The following is a 10,505-nucleotide window of genomic DNA, read 5'->3' on the forward strand; positions in this document are numbered from 1 at the left end:
GTATCTGTCTCCCCCACGGCGCTGCTCCGGGCAGATGCCCCAACCCAGCACTTGCTGGGGCACCCCGGGCCTGCCCACAGCCCCCAGCTCTGTTCGTGCTCACCCCGATGATGTCCCTGAAACCACATTTCTCGCAGCGTTTTCTTTTAGCGCAGCCAGAAATAAAAAGGGAACAAACCCCAGTGGGGCTGGAAAGGGTGCAAACCCCGATCCGAGGATGCTGTGGCATCCCACAGCTGCTCCTGAAGCTTCTCCTTGCCAGCCAGCCTGTCCACGGCTCCAAATCATGTCCCATTGGGGTGACACGACCCCGTCGCAGGTGCCCACAGTCCATCCCTGGCCAGCGCAGCTGGGGACATGAGATATAAACCCTGGGGGAAAGCAAAGACGGACGCTGACCCGGGCACAAGAGACTCCACCATCACGAGGATGAGGATGAGGAAAGGAGAAGCGTGATGCACGAGGCTGGCCTTGGGTTTCATGCACCTTGCAGGGCTGCGGTTCCCACCCGCTCACGACACTCCTCCTGCTCCAGCCAACTGGGCACCAAACCAGCAAGAAGCACCGACGGGCTCGTGCCGAGCTCGGCTCGGGGAGATTCCACGTCTGGGTGGTGGTGGGGCCACGATGGAGCTCCAGGAGTGAGACCAGCAAGCCTCGCTGGGGAAACGGGTGCTCCCCGCACCCCGACAGACACAAATACGCTGCTGCCCAGCGACGCTGCGGCAATCGGCTTGTGCCACCGCGCGCTACAGGAGCTGTACCTTGAATGAATAGTAATTACGCTCCTACAGCCCCGGCTGCCCAGGGAGCTCCGTGGTGGCTGCAAGGATCCACGCTGCTGCAGAACAAGCCGGTGTGGGTGATGTGGTGTGTCCCCCAAAACCGGACCCTCTGCAATCAACGGCGGCGGCATCTTATTTTCTCTGAGGATGTTTTCACGTTCCTCTTCCTGAAGGGCTGGGGGGGTGTGGGGGGGGGGGCTGCAGCGAAGGCTGCGAGTCCCGTGACTCCGGCAGCGGGAGATGCGGGAGCCTCGGGCAGCGATCAGAAGAACGGGGAAAACGGCAACCTCAGGCTGCAGATTAGTTTCATTTTATAGCCAGGGAGGCAGAAACCTCCCGTGGTTCAACATCTCGCCGGCGACCACACAGGGAGCCTGGGGAAAGCCAGGGAGAGGTCGCAGGTCTCGGCGGGGTGAGGGCATCCTCTCCCCGGAGAGGGAGGGAGCTCGCAGCCAGCGGGACCCCACAGCTCCCCCGACCCATCGCCACACCCCAAACTTCACACAGGGGCCACCAGCTGCACCCCTTCCCCCCCTACAACCCCAAACACCCACCCCTGCAATACCGGCGGGGGCTGTAGAAACCAGTTTGGCTGAGAGAGGCTCTTTAACCAAGTTTAAATGCACTTCCCTTGACTCGGTTCCCAGTTCAGCATAGAGGAGACCCAACTTGGCCGGCAGCCACAGTGCTCAGCTATGCACGTCCCTACCGAGAGACACATTCCTCAGCACTGCAGCTAAGTGCAGCACAGCCTTTGAGGCCTTCACCCCTCCTTCAATGATAATTTATGCCCTCTGACCCAACTCCCCCTTTTAAATCAGGCTGATCAATAGAGAAATCAGACAATCCTTTTAAGAAACTATCTCATCTGATCCTTCCAGCTAATGATCTCTGCTCTTCTTACAGCTGTTTGCAGATATGTAGCCCAGGCTGCTGGGGGAAGCGGGAGGAACAAAAGCCACTGGGCCAAATTTTGCCTTCCCCAGTCCAAGCAGAAGCGGGGCGGCGCTGCCGATTTGCTCGGGAGCGAAATGGGAGATGCCAACCCACCCCCCCCACCCCCCCCCCCCGCCGTCTTTCGGAAAAACAGAGCACAGGCTCCCGTCAGCAAGCTGCTGGCTCCTCTGGCAAAGCTGCACACCAGCGCTTGCTGCTGAGCATCACACTGCAGGGGAGCGCCAGCTCCAAAAATCTGCCCCCTCGCCCACCAAACGTGCCCTTCTCCCAGCCCGGGAGCCCTCTGAGGATACTCTCCTTCATCCTCTCTCTTCCTGCAGGCTCCAGCCTCCCGGTGTGGCTTCGCATCACCTCCCCTGCGAAGAAAACCCGGCAACACAAAGCAACAACCCCGAATCTGGTTCCCGGCTGAGCCGCCGTCGCCCACACCCCGTGCCGTGCCCAACCGCGGCACCCGGCTCCTCCGCACCCGGGGGGGAAGCAGTGAGCACTGGGGATCTCCATCGCCCGGCCGGCAAACCCCTTGCCCTTTGTGGGGACCCTTCACTTTATCACGACAGCAAAAGCTCAGGGGTACAGCCGCCTTCTGCTGACGGAGGAGCTAAACCCGATCGGTGGAAGAGAGAGCGATGTCCAGCCCGGCACCTCCGTGGGGAAGAGAATGGCACAGCAAATGCCCACGGCGGAGCCTCCAGAAGGGTTTTATTGACAGCGGCCACATTTCTATTTAACTGGCAAAAGAACAGGGTTAACCAGCGAAGAGGGAAGCAGCAGAGAACCCTTTAAGTCTTCAAAGTAAATCAGCTCCTAGAACAAACGCGCTCAGTAGCCAAATGTCCCCTTCTCCTTTGTGCACGTTGGGCTTTTGACATTTATTACGCTGCCCGAGAACCACCCAGAGGAAGGATGCTTTTCTTGTATCTAAGGGCCATTTCTCACCCTGGCACACTCAGACGGGGATTTCTCCCCTGCCCAGGCAGGGTCTGGCCCCCCAGCACCCCCTCCCCGCAGGGACCTCACCCTGCAAATCACCCAGGAGGCAGGATGGGACCATGCCCCAGGGATGCTCAGCACCCTCCCTGCACCCACTGGGAGCTGGGGAGCGGAGCCCAAACCCAGGTCACCTCCAAGGTCCCCCACCACGTGTCCCCTCCAGCCCGGCCCTCGCTCCGAAGCCAGAGAGCAGATGCAAAAGCCAAAGGGTCTGACGGGCTGCCGCAGCGCAGCACGGTGCAGGTCCTGCCACAGCAGTCACAGTGAATTACAAGGTATTAGAGCCCCGTGCCGCCGCGGCTCTCGCGCAGCAGCAGTCACGGTGAAGGACATGCTATGATAGGACTAGAGTCTCCTCGGGAGAATCCAGTCGCCGGCCCGGTGAAAGGCAGAGGTATGAACAGGCCAGCCCTGTTCTACAGATCATATAGCGACAGGCGTGGTGAAGGACACGCTATTACAGGACAAGGAGGTGCGGGGGGTTTACCCAGCCACAGCCGAGCTGAAGGACGTGATGTTTGTGGAGAGGGGGGGGGGGGGGGGGAAACACGGACCTGGCTGTGCCTCGCTGGATCGGTGAGTGCCCACGCCTCTGCGAGCCAGCAACCGTGAACGTTTTTAATTATTCTTTCCTACTTTATCGAGCATCTAATTTTTATTTATGCGCCGGCCAGCTCCACCTGAGAACTCAGCCAGTGCCGCTCTGCTCCTTTCCAGCATCGCTCCCGTATCCCCCCTCCCAGCATGAGCTGGATGGGACTCGGGGGAGCTGGAGGTCCGTCCCTGCCGCGGGGGGGGACCCATCCGTTGGCCGACCTGCCCTGCAGCTCCTCTGCACGCCCCACGCGACTTCTAGGACCATAACGGAGCTGGGCAGAGCCTCCCCGATGCTCAGCGTCCCTCCCCATCGGAGCACAAGCACCGAGCGCCGATTTTAGTGGCTGCCATAAATGCAGCAGGAGCGGTGTCCCCTGGTGAGGCATCGAGCGGTGACTAAGAGCGGAGATGACAATAAAGCAGAGGAAGCAAGGTCTGACTGCAAAGCAGCAAACCAACCCCCCCAATCCCCCCCACCACCAAATCCAGCTCAGTGGCACTGACTGACAGTGCTCCCCCCAAACCAGAACAGAGCCTGAGCCCTGCGTGGGCACGAGCCCAGACAGCAACGAGGAGCTGGGCTCGCTTGGGCTAGGGCTGAGCTCAGCCCTGACACAGGCTCGGTTTGGGTGGAAATCCCATAAACGGGAGGGGAGAAAGGATTGCCTGCGTCAGGACGCTGGGACCGAGTTCAAGCCTCTTAGCAAAGCACACAGGGAGACTTCTGCACAGCCCCTACGTATAAATCTACCCCCTTAAAACATTCACGGTGGTAAAGGCAGTAGAGACGGTGCACGACTTGACAGATTGAGGCATATTTATGGTGCTTTGGCACAAGGGATACAACCAGTTGGGATTTTTGCTCGGCTCTACCACTTGGGCATAGTGCAGCCACAACAAACCCATTTGAATACCTCTTGTTTCAATCAAGGCAGGGATCCAGCCTATTCCCCGCGGAGCAAGCACCAGACCTTGGGCCAAATTAATCTCCGATGGATCTCCATCAACTTCATGGAGTTACAACCACAATTTGGCCCATGCGTGACATGTAAATCTGTTCGTTTTTCTTCCGAATAGTCCAAATACCGCAGCATTTGTTAGCACAGGAGAGGGACGCATCCTCTGGGAGAGATCTCTTTGGATACCGTGCCAGCCCTTCCTTTTTTTTATTTCCTTTGCTGCCTGGGATAAAAGGCAAGCGAGATGGTCCATAGTACACGTCCAAGCTGTTTGGGAAAGAAATAGGAATCTCCTCCTGCCATTCCCAGTCTTTTGATAGGCAGGTGGGATGCAAGCAGGAATAACTCAATCAAGACAGAGCAATTTTTAATTAATTTGTGGATCCCTTCGCCGGCTGATTGCCTTGGAGACAAAAGGGAAGCCTCTCCTTTAACACTTGTGTGTGCCTGGTACTCTGAGCCTCCCCTTTTCACCGGCGCATCTTTGGTCTTGAAAGCTGCACAAAAGGAAGAATTCCTTGATCTTTTGCCTTGGCTTTTGCTAAGACAGAGACACACGTGAGAGGGAGCAGGGTTGGGGGGGTTTGGGGTTTCTTTTATATTTCTTGGAGAATATTAGAGCCCAAAATGCCCACTGAGCGGGGTGGGGAAGGAAAAAAAAAAAAAAAAAAAGAAGGAAAGGGGAAATAAAACCACCTCAAACCTAAGAAAGCGGAGCGTTTTCCATCGACACCTTCGGCCCAGCTCGCTCCATCCCCAAGGGGAGGGAGTTGAAAGGTTCAAGCTACATCAAGTGGTGAGTAATGCAGTGGGAGGCTCCTGCTCGGGGCCGGGCTCTCGCCCTCCGCAATCGCTCCCTGCCCCGTGCCCGACGCTGTGCGGGGCAGAGCCGAGCTCTCACCCTCCCCTCCTGCCCCCCCCCCCCGCCAGCAACCGTGGGGATGCAGGAACTTCCTAGGCAGTGACTGACACTACAATTATCGATTGCCGGCTGCAAAGGCTTGCTCTCGCCTCCCCCCCTCTTCTCACTTGTTTTCTTCTGTGCAGCAGAGTGCCAGCCTTCAGAGACTGCTGCTGTAAAAGGCTCAGATTGACGGGGTGTCAAGATATCCTCTGCCCCTGGCTTTTAACGTTCCCTTGCAGGGGGGAGCGGGAAGAGCCCCTGCACCGCTGAGCGGAGCTCAGCTAGCTCCAAAAGAAAGGGAGGAATGAATAGTCTTCCTCTCTCCTCCGTCGAGGAGATGCTCTTGAACCACAAACAGCTTTTTCAGTCTCAGCTTGGCTGCGTGCGTCTCGGAAATCTCAAGATGCTGGGAAGAAGGAGAGGCGGCGTGCCAGCCGGCCCCCGCCAGCGGCTTCATCCTGCCCAAAATCAGGGCACCCAAGAAAAACACCACCCTCCTCATCAGGTCTCTGTGGGGTGGCACGCACGCGTGACCACATGCCCGCTGGATTTGGGCCGCGGTCATTTTGGAGGTGGGGGAGGACAAGAGGCATCCTGGCCGGCCGAGGTCACCCGGCAAAGGCTGCAGAAGGACCGGGACTCCCCAGCCCGGGTGCATCCTCTGCTGCTCAGCACCGACAGCACAGGGGGACCAGACCAGAGGGTTTTCCTAGCGCAGACTGGCAAAGCAGGAGCTCCGGGTGACCCCCTGGGTCCCCCACCAAAGGCTGCGATGACACCTCGGGAGGCCACCCTGACCGATGGCCCTGGGAGCCAGGGCTGCTGGGTCCTCCGCGAGCCCCATCCCCGGCTCAGCCGGCTACCCCGGACAAATGCCACCCCTGCCACAAAACGGGGATGGCAACCTGCCCGCGGAGGTGTTTGCAAAGCCTGGTGGCACCTTGGGACCGTGGCTAAGTGTTATGTGCTGGAGCCAGAGGCCTGAAATTAAAGCCGGCTCCACGACCAGTCGGTGTCGACACCTGGTGATGGGAGGAGAGGGATCGATGATGGAGAGTCTGTTGCTCCTGATGCATCGCTGTCAGGGTCAATACACAATTCTCGGGGAGATCAGACGTCCAGGTTAACTGCTTTGCCTCCGTGCTAAGCTGATGGGCTGGTGGAGCCTCGTCCTGCTCACACCCCCTCTTCCCCAGCCAGACTCAGCCCTGCAGCCCCCAAACGCCACTGAGAGCGTCCCCAGGGCTCGTGGCTCTTTTTTTTTTTTTTTTTCATCCACGCAGAGCTCAAGTGCAGCTTGCACAAGGGGTCCAGGGCTGGGAGAGGGACATGGGGACAATAGAGACCTGCCCCCCAGGAGCCTTCCGCTGCGTCAAACCACCCTGCTGCCACACGCAGCACTGCCGTGGGACCACGTGGGGACACAGGGCTTGGGGACAGCCACCACCTCCCCGTGGTCACGGAGACACTGGCCACCCAAGGGGGCCTAGGAGGGGGGAGTGGGGGTGAGGTGACCCCCGTGGCGGTCCCCCCTGCCCGTCTCCCCATCCTTAATTGCAACGGAAAAGGCAGGAGAGGGGGGAAGCTCACCTCTCCTGCCTGGCACAGGTCCTGCCGGCTCGGTGGCCGTGTCCCACTCTGCACTCCCCAGGCGGGCAAAGGATCCACGTGGCTTTGGCACGGCGCCTGTCCCCTCCAAGTGACACTCCGGCTGCAGAGAGCCAGGACCCCTGTGTGCCCGGAGAGCCGTGACAGTGGGGCTGCACTGTGCCCTCTGCACCAAGCTGGTTTGTGGCACCCACCCTGGCACCCTGCGTGGGCTTCCCCGCTATTTCAGCAAGCCCAGGCAGGAGGCACAAGCTCTGCTTTGCACCCTCACAGCCGGCCAGCCCCGCACGTCGCGCCGGGCAGGATCCGTCCCGCAGCCCGGGGAGGGGGGGGGGGATCCTACGAGGACGAGAAACACCCGCAGCCAGACTGCAGCATCTCACACACATCCCCCCCGGCTCCTGGGGGGGGGGCAGGTTTAGTTTTAGCTGCACATCCCCTCCTCGAAAACAGCACAGCCAGCAGCAGCCACCCAGCCTACCCTGGGGGAGCCCAGCAAAGCCCCCCCAGGGGGGTGGACCAAGGGGGTCTTACCTGTTAGCAGCCCACCGAGCCAGCTTGGGGGACACACAGCATCGCACCCCGACCCCGGCGCAGCCAGACTTGCACCAGCCCCCCCCCCCCCCCGAAAACCCCAAGAAAACAGAGCGCGGCATGAATAACAAAAGCAGCGATCAGTAAAGACTCTCCCAAGAGGCTGCAAGTTCTTCAATTAGAGCTCTCATTATAGGAACGAGAAACTCCACGCCGTCTTCTGTACGGATAACACTTTTTTCCCCCTCTCTTTTAAAGAATAAAGGGAGGGAGGGAGAGGAAGGCTGCATCTCTAATGCAACAGACAGGTCTGCTGAGATTCACTTTGGCTCTTATTTTGACTTTCATCTAAAAGAGATGCCCTGGGAATCCATTAAGTCCAATTTAAATCGGCTCTCCGCCCTCACGGCTTCTCCCCGCCTTCACGTCCCCCCCCCCTCCAGCTCCCTTCTCGCCTCCCCCCCCCTCTTTGGAAGCAAACAAACACAAAAGCAAGGCCGGGCAGGGCAGGCAGCGAAGGGCAGCACCGGCGCGGTTTCGGAGCTGTTCCCGGGGGGGGGGGGGGGGCGATTACAGCCCTCCCCGGGGCAGTTGCTCAATCTTTATTTCCGCCCAAATAAACACACAATCCGGCCACGTTTGGATACCGCCTCCGTATCACCCACCTCAGCAGCGCTTCTGGGGGGGGGGGGGGGGGGGGCAGCAGGGTTTCAGGACCCACTCCTGCTCCCCCCATCCCTCCCCCCTTCCACGCACAGGCATATTTTCCTCTGATTTTATTATTTTTGAGTACAATTAGCTCCATTAACGTTGCAGCCGGCAAAGTTGGATGGGATATAATCACATACTTCACTCTAGGTTTTTTTTTTTTTGTTGTTGTTTTTTTTTGGTTTGGTTTGGTTTGGTTTTTTTGTTTTGTTTTGTTTTTTCTTTTTTTCCCAGCCAGTATCCCCACCCCAAGATCATCCCTCTGCCTTTGGGAATCGCCCCCCTCACCGCAGCTGGGCGAGGGACGGACCCCTCGCCTTTCATCTCACCACACTCATTCAAGCTCCGCTTCTGTCGTATAAGCAGTTTTCCAGCTCTTCCCCCCCCACCCCCCCCCCCCCGTAACACACCCGCTCTGCATTGCATCCTATTCATATGTTTTCAATCATCGCTGTTTCGTTATTTAAAACAAAAGCACACGGCCCCCCCTCCCCGGCAGCAGGCTCCGAGCCCCCTTGCCGGGCTCCTCGGTTATTCCCTGGTTTGTTTGTTTATTAATGTCAACGGAGGATTTGGGGGCAAAATTTGCCGTGGGAGAAAGAGCGGGAGGTGAAAGTCCCACCGAGGGGCTTTCTGAAGGTGCAGCCAGATGTGCAAACCCCGCGATTCCTTGGGTTATCTGCTAGATCCATTTTTTTCCTGCCCCGCCAGCCACCGAATAAAAGAAAGAAAATCCATCAAGTCAGCGTTCTCACGTGCAGACAACGGCAAGGATAGCCAGGCGCCCGACCGCGGCACCGCCGCAACTTTTATAAGTATAAAACCGTGCACATCGATAACTCCTAAATTAAATAAGCCTCCCCTGGAAGATTTCCCTCTGCAAAGGCTTTCACAGCCCTGTGCCTGTTATTATTTTAACTTTGGAAAAGTAGGAGTCAGGACAAGCAAAATGAATGCATCCCTTATACACACAAATATTCCAAGTCTCAGCTGTATCTTTGTTCAGACACCCATCAATCGGTAAGTCAGGAGGATTTTTGGACCGGTTGCAAATTTCTTTATTACTTCCAGAAGAGCAAAACACCCCCCCCCCCCCCTCCTCCGCCGCTGCTGCAAATAGGACATAGGGACACACACACACACACACACACACACACACACACACACACACACACACACACACACACACACACACACACACACACGTACAACACCCCCCACCCCCCCCTCCTCAAACTCCGCGATGCCGACGCCGTGCATCCATTCAATTGCAGCGGCACACGAGTTGCACAAGAGAAAAATAAATCCGGAAAAAGCTCCGTCCGCACCCCCCACCACCACCACCACCCTCCCCACTCCAATTCTGCTGCGGCTCCAAAAAAAAAAAAAAACAGTCAGAAAAAAAAGGGAAAAAAAAAAAAAAAAAAAAGAAAAAAGCACAAAGATGTAGCTTGCAACAATACCTGCGATGGTCCTCGCTCTCTCCTCTCTCTCCTGCTGGCTCGCTCTCCTCCTCTTCCAGAGCACAGTAGCCAGATTAGATCCTTAGAAAAAAAAATGTGAGAAATAGCACAATTCTCCCTTTTTTTTCTCTTTTTTTTTTTTTTTTTTTTTTTTTTTTTGCTTCCCTTCTCAGCAGCCCTTCTGAGCTCCTTCACTAACCATTATTCATAGACCACTAGGGGATATAAGGTAATTAGAAACGGCCCTATAGCATCCAGCCTGAAAATGTAATGCCAGCGGTAGGAGTGGTGGAGGGCTCTGGCTGCGGGCGGCTCCGGCAGAAAGTGCTCACTGGAGCTGGGGACGAGGTGAGAAGTGGGGTGCAGGAGAGGGCGAGCGGCAGCGGGTGCTGGTGGCTCTCCCTGCAGAGACCAGGGTGGCCAGGGATGCCGACGGGCAACGGCACCGGTTTGCTTTGGGGATGGTTGGGGGGTTGGGGGGGGGTTGGGGGGGGGGATTTTTAATTTTTTTAAAATTTTTTTAATTTTTTTTTTTTTTTTTTTGGAGTGGGCTCGCCGTGCCCGTGTGAGCTGTGCTGGGGCTGCGTGTGTGTGTGTGTGTGTGCGCGCGCGTGTGTGTGTGTGTTTGTGCCAGGAATAGCAATCAGCAGAGGCAGCACACAGAGCGCAAAAATGCCATCATGCAGGGTCAACAGAAAGCTGCAGACATTTTTTTTTTTCCCCTTTTTTTTTTTTTTTTTTTTTTTGTAGGCTTAATCCTCTGGAGCGGGGGAGAGGGAAAAGGAGGAGGCTGATGCCTTCTTTATAGTTTTGATTTTTTTTTTTTTTTTTTCCTCTTCCAGCCTCGTAGGATCAGATTAACCCCCCCCCCCCTTTCCCTCCATGCACATACACACACGCCAGCCCCCAGTGATCCCAGCCCTCCCCGCCAGCGCTGCACCGGGGAGATGCCGGAGCGGGCACGGGGTGGGATGCGGGTCTCGCCGCCGCGATGAGC

General features: G+C 57.2%; 1 protein-coding gene across 1 annotated transcript in view; it reads right to left on the bottom strand.

The window, feature by feature from the left end:
* Positions 1-10,245, bottom strand: part of RAI1 (retinoic acid induced 1) — a 43,757-nt gene extending 33,512 nt beyond the window's left edge. The window contains 1 exon segment of the mRNA XM_042798958.1: positions 9,509-10,245. The gene's annotated coding sequence lies outside the window, so the exon portion shown is untranslated.
* Positions 10,246-10,505: the final 260 nt, after the last annotated feature.

Source organism: Tyto alba, unplaced genomic scaffold, assembly GCF_018691265.1.
Source record: "Tyto alba isolate M040663 unplaced genomic scaffold, T.alba_DEE_v4.0 Super-Scaffold_28, whole genome shotgun sequence".
NCBI lineage: Eukaryota > Metazoa > Chordata > Aves > Strigiformes > Tytonidae > Tyto > Tyto alba.